Source organism: Orbicella faveolata, unplaced genomic scaffold, assembly GCF_042242905.1.
Source record: "Orbicella faveolata isolate gen_17 unplaced genomic scaffold, um_ofav_v1 contig_34, whole genome shotgun sequence".
In the NCBI taxonomy this organism is placed as follows: Eukaryota; Metazoa; Cnidaria; class Anthozoa; order Scleractinia; family Merulinidae; genus Orbicella; species Orbicella faveolata.
In genome coordinates, this window is record NW_028301563.1 from 11,816,869 (window position 1) to 11,830,768 (window position 13,900).

At 48.7% G+C, this 13,900-nt stretch overlaps 2 pseudogenes; both read left to right on the forward strand.

Moving 5' to 3' along the window:
• The first annotated feature begins 984 nt into the window (after positions 1-984).
• LOC149104780 (uncharacterized) lies at positions 985-2,365 on the forward strand (annotated as a pseudogene).
• A 1,601-nt stretch (positions 2,366-3,966) lies between these two features.
• Positions 3,967-5,359, forward strand: LOC149104781 (uncharacterized; annotated as a pseudogene).
• The last annotated feature ends 8,541 nt before the right edge of the window (positions 5,360-13,900 follow it).

The window sequence follows — 13,900 nt, forward strand, 5'->3', positions numbered from 1 at the left end:
CGATAGTGGCTGACCTCATGGTCCAAAGTGTTTGAAATCTCGTTGATCTTTTGCAAGCGGAAATTTTCAGAAGGCGCCGCCAGTCCTGGATAGAGAGGCTCGGCAGGCGGCGCGCTTGGAGGTAAAAGATTTGCTGAAGACATTGCGTATATAAAGAAATTTAAGTTAACTCTAATTCAAAAAGAAGTGGGAGGCCTTTGAAATCAAAGAGTTCGCTATTTTCATCTTTCACGCTAATGGGGATGCTATTTATAAACTCGTCTGTAGAACACTCTCGCAAAACCTGTTGCGGAGAACCGTGGTAGCTTACCTTTTCAAAAGGCTTCCCTTTCACATCAAACAGGGCTAAGACATCTGACCTTTTGCTATTAAACAGATTCCGTTCTGTGTCGATCAAATCACAATGAATGAAATATGTCGTTGGAGATGTAAGCCGTTTTACAAAGGTTATAGGCGACAACTTTCGCCCAATACCAAGCAAAGTGGCTAAATCGTGATCAAGTTCAATCGGTTTTTTCCGCAAATTTCTGATTACAAGCTGACTAACAGGTTGATTTATTGCTGTTTGCAACTCTTTATATTTATATTTGTCGAACATACCTTCTATTTCTTTTGCCATTCTTTCTAAACTATAATGCCCTGGCATTATTTTACTGATTGAAAAAGCTATATCTTTGTCTTTATTTCCCAAGGTGGCTGAACCTTCTTTTTTCAAAGTGTCCCAGCTGTTGAATAAACTACAAGATATGAGTTTCATGAAATGTACTTTCGGTATCGGCTCTTCAAAATAGATAGTCTCTCCGTTCTGTTGTGTGACAATAGTGAGAACAACCATTTTTATATTTAACGAACAAAATTGTGTCCAAATAAGATGGCGAATTTGTGGAAAGATCCTGAGTTTGTGAAAAAAGCGGATGCCGCGAAGAAAAAGGTGTGGACAAATTTTTTAAACCACTTTCCAAAAGCAGACAAAAGCCGGTTCGTTTCACAAGAAAGCATCGACGAGAAAAATAACGCAACAGCAGAGGTGTTTTTCAAAGAAAGCGAAGGCTCGTTACAAAGCGTCTTCGGCTCAGACAGGCGGTATTGGAGCGCGGAAATGACACAAGCGCTTGGTTTGGGAGACAGCGGAGGTTTTCCTTATCAATTGTCGCCACTTGGTTCAAAAGTTTCCTTGCCCATCCCTGCGGTACCTTTCGACGGCAAAGCGCCAAGCTTGAAAAAAAATATTCAACGCCGAAATCAAAATCTACGTCACGCCTGACCAATATTTCACGACAAAATTCAGAGAAATATTCCAAAAAACCAAACTCAGGCACACTTCTGGAACCGAATCAAAACACTGGTTAGGAGGGCCTGACATGAAATATTGGCCGCAACAGCTCAACTTCGCAGTTTTCTGCGCGACACAGGGGTGCGGAATTTCTCGCGAAATCTTTGACAGCGGGCTAAATCTCCCTCCGCAGATAAGAGCATTTGATATCTTCCACGTGTACTTCACAGTCAGGCGCATTTTTTACCAGCTAGGAGGTATTCAGAGCATAAGCGCTTTGCCCGGAGACCCGACGTTCAGCCAAATGAATAATCATTATGACGTTGCTTTGTACAAAAGGCTATGCGACGAGTTCGGCATAGACCCCTCGAACGATTTTCGCTTCACACAAGGGAAAAACCACGGCTTGGGAAGTGTATACCTTGGCGTGACAGGGCACGGGCCATTGAAAACAGGAACCGCTTATCCAGGAGGGTTCTATAAATTCAGTGATGAAGGCGGTGCGGCAAACAAAGGAAATCTGCTTTCTTTCATTGAACCTGATGCCGTGGCCCAGTATGACTCGTTCGCCCCAAACAGAGCCGCCGGTTTGACGCAGGCGGGGTTGTCGAGAATCAACCAGTCAATCGAGGCTTTCGTTTGCTGCATCCTGGGCGCGCAGGTGAACGTGAGAAGTAGTATTCTCGGCTCTGGCGGCCGGGTGAAAGAAGCCCAGAGCGAGTTCCTGGTGCTGATGGAAGACGCGATCAGACAGCCCAACTTGGCCAAGAGCGTGCAAAGGTACCAGCTCGCGGTGGATCAAGCGAAGGTTAGGCTCAATCTTGCTGTAGCCCCCATGGCCTGGCTTATGCCCGCGCAAATGATAATCAACACCGAAAGCACAATCGGTTACAACAACAAGCTGAAACAGGCGGTCTCCGGGATGAAACTTGGGGTCAACAACGAGGTAAATCCAGACACAAAAAAGCTGCGCTCAAACTAATGGCAGGCGGCCCGTCAAAAATTAACCAACCTAACAGCCATCCTTCCAACCCGATGCACAAAGCCGCAACTGCCGAATCGAAAAAATCAGCTTCGCCCGAAACTCAGTAAGCACAGCCAACGGCGCAAAAAATAGAGCCAACGGCTCGAGACAAAACACCGCAACACGAAATAAACAAAACAACTGTCATTGTTGGCGTAGTAGGATTCTCGGCTTTGCTGTTCATGGCTTGACGGTAAAGTTAACGCCGCTTATTAAGATATTTTTCGAACAAAAAGGCCACCGCGGCAAGAATAAGCAGGTGTGCTCGGCCAGAAACCCGATGGCTTGGCCCGCAGCTTTGAATAGAAAGCTCACAATCGACCCAATTAGCCCGGGTAGCAGAGAACCAAGTTTCGTGCCAATATCTTTTAGGTCTTTCCCCAAAGCCTTGCCGGTGGCTTTCAAACCTCTGGTGAGGGCTCCGACGACAGACCCTATTGTAACCCCTGCGGCAAGAAGAACAGCGGTCAATGTCACACCATTTTTTTTGAAGATCTCTTTGACCCTTTCCAAGAGAGGCCGCGCCCTTTCCCTTTCCGCAACCTGAGTTTGCAAACGCGCGAGCTCCTCGTTTCTTTCTGCCACTCTGCCTTCTGCGGCTTCTTTGTCGGAGGGCGAGGCATTCTCATCTTGGATGATCGCCTGGTCTTCCTCGTTTTGGCGCTGCAGCTCGCTTTCCTGCTCTTTCAGGTCGTCCAACGGTTTTGTTTGGTTTAGCCTTTCTTCCATGGCGTTTGTTTCACTTTCTTTTGCTGCGAGGCTGGCCCTGAGTCTGTCAACCTTGGCTTGTTCCTTTTCTCTGTTTCTTGCTACTTTTGTAAGCGAGTCCAATTTTTTTTCTTGTTTTCAAGATCGGTTTGTAAATTCTCTTGCAGTTGCTTTAGCCTGCGCAGTTCTGCTTCACTTTCAAGATTCGAACCTTGTTGATCCTGAATGGCATCAATCTGAGCATTAGTTTGCTCGATTTTACGTCTCAGGACTTCCACTTCTTTCTTTTCTTCTCTTTGCGAAGAGAGTGTTTCCGCCTGTTGTAGTTGGATCTCTGCCTCTATCAGCCTTTGGCGTTGTTCTCTGATGGTGTCGCGGTCTTCAGCTATGATGTCTTCAGCTGTTGGCCCCAGAGCTGCTTTTTTTTGCGTCTGTGAAAGCTTTTTGTAACCCTTGGTCGCCAATCTTGATAATTTTGGACTCACCCCGCCCCTGGGACCAAATGAAACGATCTCAGATTCATTACCTTTTTTGCTGAAACCAATTGGGCCCAATGTTTTGAAGTCTACCTTCGGGAACCATCTTCTGATTTTTTCTTTTGCCCTTTCAAGCATGGCCGGTTTGTCATCGGTATGTATAAAATCACCGAGCGAAGGGGTTTCTTCCTGATAAGAAGTGTCAGGCAGGCCGGACTGCTCGTGCTGCATTGTACACATTTCCATTTGTTCACCCACGTGGTAGGGGGCGCCAGGTTGGTAGGGAGTGGATTCCGCGCCTGGCTGAAAAGGTTGGGTTCTCTCAACCTCTTGTTCCTCATCATCATCATCATCATCGGGGTGAACCCGATTGTCAAGGTCCGGGTCTTCGTAACCAAATTCGCCACCGCCTGTCGCCATAGCAATAATATTTTTCAATTCTGTTATTTTTAAATTAGAAAATAATCACCGGTTTATTATACGAAATGTCAGTGCCAGAGAACCTTCGCCCAACGTACAACGAGAAGACATTACACGCCATGCAGGCCGAGCGCGCGGTCAAGCGAATCACCTTTATCCGCGCTGAAGCCAACGCCGGCGATAAGATTTATGTTTCCGTGCCCAAGCTGAAAGAGAATGAGGTTCTGGTGCCGGGCTTGCTAGCGCTTCGCTTTGACATCGACATTTCTGGAGGGCACGCCAACAACTTCCTTGTTCAGAACATCACGCGGGCGCTCGTTGACAGGCTGGTCGTGAAGTTTGCAGGCACTATCCTGCAAGACACGGTTGGATATGACATCTACAAAACTTTCGAAGACCTTTTCCTTTCGCAGGAAAAGTGAGACAACATGCTCCGCGAAGGGATTCAGAGCGAGGATCTATGCAAGATCCGCTCAGGCGCGGGAGACAAGAAAACCTCGGGCGTCGACGCTGAAAACAAGCTGAATGAGGTATACGGAAGCAAGTACCGGATCAGGCTTGACCACCAGATTTTAACCAACCACGGTGTTTTCTACCCCCAGGCCTTTACAACGACCTCACGTTCGATGTAAAACTTGCTGACGCTATACATGTGGTCAGAGGCTCCGACACAGCCCAGCTGAAATACAAGCTGACCAACATCCAGCTCGAGTACGAAATTATCCGCAGCAAGACTCTGGCGGACGAGGCACACAGCGTTTACTCCAGCGGCAAAGAGTTCACTTACGACCATGATGATGCATGACAAAGAGGTGTCTTTCAAAAAAGGAACTGACACGAGGATCAACATCAAAGTCAACGCCCAAAGAAGGTCACTAAAAGCCCTTCTCCTCCTGTTTGTAGAGCCGTATACTGCGGGCGACAGAGATTCAGAAAAATTCATCTTCCCGGATCTGACGAAAGTCAGCGTCACGGTCAACGGCTCGCCCAACATGCTTTTCATCGACGGCATCGAAGGCAAGGACATGTGGGAAGAGGCCCACCGCTTCTTTGTGAAAGAAAAAAATAAAACTGAGCACATGAATGCGACAAAGTTTTACACCGGTGATAAGTTCGGGCTTGTGATTGACATGTGCTCCATGGCAGATCAGTCGATGCACGGCAGCGGCACCCGCATTGTGAACAGTACAGACGGTGTCCAGCTGGAAATTGAGCAGAAAGCCGAAGGCGCAGGCGACATGAAATGCCATGTATTCGTAATCTCCGACTCCCAGTTCAACATTATGGACAGACAGCTAGAATCTTTACAGTTTTAAATATTACATGGACCCAAGCAAGATACCCTTCAACGCTCTCATTGTGGGACCGACTAATTCAGGCAAATCAAGGTTTGTGTTGGACCAGATCTACGGCCCTTTCCGCTTCAAGTTCGACTACATCGTGCTCATCTGCCCGACACTCGCGCACAACAAGACCTACCACAGAATTGGTGAAAATGATCCAAGAATGGATGTGATAGTATGCGAGCAGCACAACGTGGAAAAGTGGTTGAAGCTAGTGAGATGGCTTTTCGAGGGCGCCAACACACTCATAATCCTCGATGACTGCGCAGCCTCAAAAGATGTGAAAGGGCGTACAGGCGAGCTGGTGAATCTCGCCTTTTCTGCTCGACATATGGGCATCAGCGTTTGGGTGCTGACCCAGAAGATGACCGGCATAACAGCCTCGTTCCGGGAGAACGTGGCGGCGATCATTCTCTTTTACACACCCTCGGCCAAGACCACGAAAGACATTTTTGATGATTACGCCGGCGAACTCTCTCAGGATGAGTACAAAGGTCTGGTTTCAAAGCTCAAAGACCGAAAGTTCTCTTATCTTGTGTTTTCGCTTTGCCACCCCTACGGGGTAAAGTTATTTTGAATAAAAGAATGAAAGTTGAATATATCCTTGAACAATGGCTGAAGAAGAGGCCGCGTTAGCAGAAGTTATGAACCTACTTCAAACCGAGCCCGAGCCGCCGAGTGCTCCAGCAGGTGGCATAGTTCCAACCGCCCCCGGACCTGACTTTCCTGCTCTTCGTGAGCAGCTGGCCGTGCTGGTGTCTACAGGAAAAACCAAAGAGGCCATCGGAGTGCAGTTAACCCACGAGCAGGTGAAGCGCCTGAGCGACAAAGATGTCGAGAAATACACCAAAAGGTACGAGACATACGTGGGCTCAAAGACAACAGAAAGTTTGATCGACAGCTTTATTTTTCTTGTATCCAAAGCGGTCAGAATGACCGTCAACATTAAAGACATCGACGCTTACCAAAAAGAACTCAGAAACGACTACATCATAAACAAAGAGCTCTCCAATCTGGCCGGCAACCTTGCTTTGAAGTGCGGCCGGTTTCTTGCTGCGGCCAACGCGGTACTGATCACCACAAAACATATTGATTTTAACTCGCATTTGGAGAGAAAGGGCGAACAGAAATTGGAAGGAATTCCTCAACAGCAATCCTCAACGCCCACTGAGTGATTGCAGAACGACCGCAGAGTAATTTCTAAGCATTATTATATTTGCTCACCATACACATTTGTTTCAGAATGTCTACCGAACAATCCGAGAGCACCCCTCAGATCGAGACCCAGACATCACCTGCCGGTGATATCACAGAGCAAGCGACAACTCCGACTGCAACCACGCAGCGTGTGAAAAATCCCAAGCGTGTGGCTGCTGGCAAATTGGTTGCTGAAAGAACGCGGCTGGCCCAGGAGCAACAGAAAAAAGGAGCAGAGGCTTATATGGCGAACAACAAGGCGAAAGCCGCCACAGCTGCTCCCGAGCCAGCCCCGACTACAGAAGGCGAAAACCCAAAGTGCAGCGGGGAAAAGAATAGCAGCCTCAGCACCACCCAATGGCTTGCTGTTGGCAGCTTAGTCGTTTCACTGGTCGGGATTTATTACAAACGGGAAGAGCTCAAGGCCGCATTCGCACCTGAGCCCGCGCGTGTTGAGCCAGAACCTGCTCGCGCAACACAGCCAAAAGGTTTGAAAAAAATGATTTAAACTTTCTAGTGTAAAGTATATCACTATGCCAAAAGTTGACTTTCCACAGATTCTCATCTCTTCAGCCGCAATTTTTGGTATAGGGCTGGTATGGTACGACTTCAACGTAGAGGTTTTTGATACAGTCTTCGATCTTCTCAAGGTAACACTGTGTGAAACGGCCGAAGAAAAGGCAAGAAGAAAAGAAATAGAGGAAGAAATAAGAAGAATAGAAGAGGAAAAAGAAGTCGCGGAAAAGACAGATTAATTTATTTTAAACTTTTGTTTTTACTTATATCAACCGCTATCATGTCAGACAACAAGCTTGTTAAGACCATCATGGACGCCGCTACCCTCACTGGCTTAGCCGCTGGCATCGGGTGGGCCACAAAAAAGGTTGTAAAAGAGAATTTTACTTCTGATCCCAGCAGCAGTGCGATGAATTACGTGAAGTTCACCGTCGTCGTGGCGGGCAGCATTGCGCTCAAACAGTACCTCGAGGACCAAAAAATCCTTCCCACCAGCGTTTGAAATTAATGATTTGAAAAAAGGACTCTGATATATAACACCATGGCGAGCATCGCGATTATGGTTGGTGGGGCTGTGTTGAACGCCGCGGCTTTTATCGGTGGAAATTATCTGGCGAGGGCGCTTGGTGGGGGCGACAAAGCTGCACTTGAAGAAAAAAAGCGCCATGACAAAGCTCTCGAGGCGTACCAAGCGGCTTACGCCAAATACATGCGCGACCGCACCCATCTTCTCGACTGGATTGCGACCAACGCGCAAATAAAGGCGGAGGCCAAGCAGAACTTCACCAACACGGACTATGTCTTCAAACTCTACAACCAGGCGCATCCTGACGAACGAATGATACCCCCCAAAGAGCCCAAGTTCTCAGATTTCTATCAACCAAGCGAGCAGCAGAAAAATGGTGAACTCATGTTCGTGGGGGTCGGGGCGCTCGCTCTGGGCTACGCAGCCTTCCGGTTCCTTTAAACTTTTCTACGCCCTTACTAATAGTAACGCTATGGACGCCAAACTCGCAAACTGGAAAGGTATCGCCGCGATCAAAAAATTAGCCGAGGCCGCCAAGGTACCTGAAGAAACCGCAAAAAGGTGGGTGATCAGGCAAGCGCTCTGGCAGATATTCCTCCCCGCGCCGAGGCGAATTCCTCGGCCGAAATTTTACATTCCCACACCCAACTCGGTCCACCAGGCAGACCTTCTTTTTCTGCCGCATGACAAACTGCCTCGTGGCCGCAAAGTTTACAAATACGCGCTGACCGTTGTCGACGTGGCCAGCCGCTATGAGGTCGCCCAGCCCTTTCAGAAGATTTACAAGCGCGCGCCTCTTAAATGGCCTCAAATTCTGCAGGTTGACCCTGGGCGCGAATTCATGGGAGCTGTCACAAAAGAGATGGAAAAGCACAAAACATATATCCGGCGCGGGCGCGTTGACATTCACCGCGACCAGGCCATTGTTGAACGTTTCAACCGCACCCTGGCTGAGCGCTTGTTCGGGCACCAGTACGCCGTGGAAATGCGACTTCCTGATGGCCAGCGGTCAACTGCCTGGGTGAAAAGACTTCCTGAAGTTGTTTCGGCTTTGAACAACGAGGTCACAAGCCTTATCGGCAAGAAACCCGCCGTCGCCATCAAAGAAAAATCTGTTTATGCAAGGCCATCGACATCTTATTCAAGGCCTGTTGGAAAAAGCGAAAAATTCTCCCCTCCCTTGTCCAAGTTCGTTATCTCTACCAGCCCGGGGAGCTTGAAGGCGGTGTAAAAAGAGCCACAGATCCAATCTGGTCTTTGAAAGTTTACAGCATTGAAATATCTTTTACCAAACCGGATCAACCTGTTATCTACTATTTGCACGACGGTCCCAAGCGCGGCTTCGTGCGTGAAGAACTGCTAGTTGTCCCTCCAAACACACAATTAACCCCAGAGCCACTTTGAAACTTCGGCTTCCAACTCTCTAAGTTCATCATCCGTTAATGTAGGCAATAGATCAAAGCTGGTGTAACCGTAACGCTGCCGGGAATTTTTTATTTTGAAGAAAAAGGAATCCATTATATCTCGCCATGTCAGCCATTGTGCCCGTCGAGGATTTTCTTTACTGGGCTATTGAGTTTTCCGCGAAAGAAAAAGAAAAGAGCTACGACGAAGAAGTCAAGTATTTTGCAGAGCGTTTCCATGAATTTGTTCTCGACCACAAAAAAGAACTTTTCATGATTGGTGAGGCGGCCACGGAGTATCAAAACGATCGAGAACAATACAAGAACGAACCCATAAAACTTATCGACTGGATCGTGGACAGGTCGCGAGATGACAAGATCGATCTCATAAAATTTATCAACTGGCTAACACTCTCCCCTCCAAACACGCCTTCGGCTGACGCGAACTAAATATGAAATTCGATTGGTTCGGTGTGTATCCCATCGGGCAGCACCCACCGCTTGTCGTAATAAGCGCTCAGTCCCAGCTTCTGCTGCTCGTAAGTGACCATCTGCCCGTCCCGCATCCTGAAACCTCTGTTGGTTGCCATATCCTTGCTGCCTTCCAGCGCTGCCTTAAAACGCTGCCACGTGATCTCGTTCCGCTTCTTCGACATCCCCTTCGTGCTAAACTTCTTTTTTTCGCCCTCTGCTTCGTCGACGAAATAACACTTCGAGCAGAGTGTGATCATCTGGCTGCCCTCACACTCAAGCTTGAAGAGACCTGGGGTGTGGCCGCTCCACTTGTCCCAAGCGAGCCACTGAGTTTTTTGCGCCTCGAATTCTGGCTTCAGATCCGGCCGAACAATGTCTTCGAGCCGCTTTGCTGAGATGGCCATGTAGTTACTGTCCGTGTCCATCTGGATCAGCTCAAAATCTCTTCTGTCAATATATTTGTCGAGAAAGTCGTAATAGAACTCTAGCATCCGCAGCTTTGCCAGCAGATAGATAGCGATTCCGACCTGAAACGGCCGTCTGATTGTGATCCGAGGCTTCCGGCTTTCCAACTCATACGCCTGCCCGATCTCGTTAAGATCAGAGTAATACGCGCTTCGCAAGGCTCTGTCGACTACCTTCTCGTCTTTTGTGTAAATCACGTTCATTTGCCGCTCCAAAGCTTCAATGAGCTTCCCGTACGCGCTGTTTCCCAGCAGTTTGAACACTTCAGCGAGCAGCGCCTTGCTTTCGTCCACGTCTCCTGTCCGGCGCGCCTCCGTCACCTGCTTCACGAACCAGGGGAAGATCTTGGCCGGTTGGTAGTCGATTGTTCTGTAAACCTTTATGACTACCACCCCGTGGTTCACGTACCACAGCAGCAGAGGGGCGTACACCAACAACCGTTCTGCAGACAGCGCCCCCACAAGATTTTTTCCGTCTCCGCGCTTTCTGCCGGTTCGAGCTAAGTAATCAGCCATATCTTTTGGCACAGCTTCGGCAGGAACCGTTTTGTTGTAAAAGAAAGGACACATCTCCTCAAACTTTGGACGCAAGCTCTCCGGAATCTCGATGTCGACTTTGGCAAATCCAAACCAACTTCCTTCTTTGAGCCTGTGCGTTAGTGCAGGAACCGCCTCCGCTTGGAACTCGCCGGTGTAGTGCACGACCATTTCCTTCCCACAAGGCATTTCTCTGAGCATGGTCGAAAGATAGAGGGCGTTGACGTCAAAACCAACGATGTTTTTGCAAAGACACGGTTCTGATATTCGATGAGACCTTATCTCTGTGACATCAACTTCGTGGTGCCTTGTGAAAACGAGGCTCGGGCCCCCGACAACAGCTTCTTTCAACATCTCATACGCTTCTTTGCCTGGGCTGTAAAGCTCCGTGCCATGCTCAACCGCTCCCTGGAGCAAGTAATGTAAACTCACGCCTGGGATGCTGACAGCGTCTTTCAGAATGTCGATTCCCTTCTCGGTGTAGAAGTTTCTCATCTTTTCCAGAGCCTCAAGGCCAGGAGCCACATCGAGATTGTTGTAGTAACGCAGCCAGTCTGAGAAGGTACGCATGCCCTTTTCTTTAAACAGTCGCTGGCACCCCTCCCATTCATCCCGCGTGAGAACGTATCCGCCCTTTAGCTTCGAATACCACTCCTCGTATTTTGGGAGCCCAGGGAAATCAAGCTTTTCGGGGGTGTCAAACCATTCGTAGGTAAACCACGATTTCACTGTCTTACATTCGTAGGCTTTCACCTATTTCTCGTAGCTCGTCCCCGGCCCAAGGTAGTTGATGATATCAAGGAAACGGAATCCCCAAGTGAGCAAGAACATGGTTTTGTTCCGTTTTTTGCCACTCTGACTTTGGGGGATGTTTCAGCGAGGCGGTCAGCGAAGTGGTTTTTGATCAGATTCAGATCGTAACTGCCTGAGTTGAACCCGACGACAGGAACCTGGTTGCACCATTCATCGATTTTTTGTCGCTGCGCTTTTGGCAGCAGGTGCGTGTCTTCTGATACAAACTCCGCCCGTACCTGGGCCCGGATGTTTTTTTCGCGTCTCTCCAGCTCTTCCATAAACGTGCGGACCAACTCCACGGGGTCTCTTTCACAGATGTAGGTGGGCTCTCTTTCAAGGGTGTCGCCAACGCTCACCGAAATTGGCACGTGCGCGTTTTCTATCGTGAGCGCGGGCGTCGGCTCCTTCCGATGATGATTATCGCCATACGCCTCGAAATCGTACAAGATCGCATGCGGGTAGCTTTTTGTTTCGGCCCGCGGTGGATCAGCGTAGATTTTCGCAACTTCGCATGCCCAGGCCTGGATAACTTGGTAGCCGGCCTCCCGCAGAAATCTTGTGCGTTTCATTGTGGCTTGGTACCTATCTTCGCGCGTTTGGTTGTTGCGGTCAATGATTTTGTCGCGATCTTGCGGGTAACATTTTGGACACCCGTGCCAGTGGCAGCCGTGGTATTGAAATACAGTCTTCGTTGCGTGGTTGTACCCGTCGACAGGTGCGCGCTCAATCCAACGCTCGCCACCATGCGCGCACGTTGCGTGGTGGATGTGGATTTTCCGCCGCTTGGCTTCTCGATCAAGCCACTGAAGCGATTCTTTGGAAGCGTTGTGTTTTAGATAGAAAGCTTTCTCGAAAGCTGTCTGCGGGGCTTCGACCCTTTCACCCGGGCAATCGATTACCGTTTTTCTTGCACTGCAGGTTTGGAAATGGCGTTGGAGATTGCAAACTTTTGTGAATCTCGCTCTGCAATGAGTGCATGCATAATTTTTGGCCAACCTGGCAATATCTTTGATGACGAACGCGTGCCCTTCGTAGATACCGATTGTCAGAATGTTCTTCAAACTCGCTGCTGGGTTTCGTCTAAGGTGCCATACCACTTCTCCTGCCCCCCTCTCAGGCTCATACACCCGGATGCCGAGTCAGTCCGAAAACGCTGTACCTTGATTCAGATGCCTTTCAACCTTGTCTAGTTCATCCAGAGACGTTTTTGGGCAGTCGGTTGGCATAGTTTTGAGTTTGTAGAAACTCTTGGCGAGACTGCGGGCTGCTTTTGTACTTCGATCGACACGCGCTCCTCGGTGCACAGCGATGCAACGCCATAGACACAAGTTATCTTGATAGGTATCCAACACCGCCATCGCCCCGCCATGGGCAAGGTTGCGCAGCCAGTCCGGTTACGGGCCTGTACCCAACAACGGTTGGCGGTCAATCACAACCTTCAGGTCAACATTAAAAGAGCTTACAAACTCCCACTTTGTTGATGGTCTTTCGATTTTGTCATGGTCCAGGCGTTTCGTCTCTTCTTCGCTCAGCCATTCTTCCGCCTCTGCCAATCTGTTTATCCAAGGCGAGCCGTGGTTTTTGTAGTACAGAATGACCGTTCCATCTTCAATGTTGCGCAGCTGGTACGAGAAAACATGCCTCATGTAAAACGTTGTGTCAACGTTTTCTCGAATTTTTTCCATAAAGTTTGTTGTTAGGTCTTTTTCCAGACCTCTGATGAAGCGCCATCGAATGTAGCGCCGCCCTTTACTCTCTTCCCCCTCATGTGTTGCGTCATCGAACAGGTCCAGAATCTCATTCTGGTAGTCTGTCACTGTTCGGATGTTCTGTACAGGAAAGGGGTCGTACTCCCTCAGAAGCTCTTGCATTTTTCGCGTCTTTCTTTGCCTGGGAGGTGGTCTTGGTCGGTAAGCTTTTGGACGTAAAGGTTTTTGCGAACGCTTCTCCGTTTCTTGGGAAATAGGTTCATCCAGCACGTTCTGAACAACCTTTCTAACAGCTGGCACGTTTTCTGCAAGTAATTGGTCTAAATACTGCAACGTTGTTGGATCGATTTTTGCAAGTTCTTCTTCCAGACTTTCTTCAAACCTTTGGTCAACGGAAGACATTGCCAACTTGTATGATGGAAGGTGTTCATCTCTCTAATTGGGTTGACTTGAGCTCGAGCAAAACAAGTTCAAAATTTTTCTTTGCCTTTTTGCGTTTGTGAATAAGCCGGTGTTTAAGCGCGCTCCCGCCGCATGAAATGCAAAGACGGTAATCGCACAAAACCCCAACTCCACAGCCGCGACATGGGGTAGGAATTTTCATCCCTTTCTTGAGTTGATAGTTGTGCTTCCTGCAATAAGCGCCGACACAGCTCTTTCCGCAGTTTTCTTTCCGACCACGCATCAACCACGCACACTTGTTTGTTCCTCGAAACATTGCCGGTGTTCGGGCGGTATAACAGCGGGGTCGTTTCTATCTAATAGGAATCCCTTCCCCTTCCCCACTTCCCCTTAGTAGTATAGGGGGAGTCGGACAAATACTGTTTCGCAGAGGGACCCAGCATTTCCCGGTTTTGGAACCCCAACTTCAACCGAAGCGAGCTTGCGAGCTTCGGTTTTGAACCTGGGAGTTGTAAAACCGGGAAATTCTTCTCCCTCTGCGAAACGGTATTTGTCTGACTCCCCCTATACTACTGTGGTAGACATAATTTAGGCAGCCAGCCTGAATAGGTGTTTTTAGTGGTGAGTTCGAAC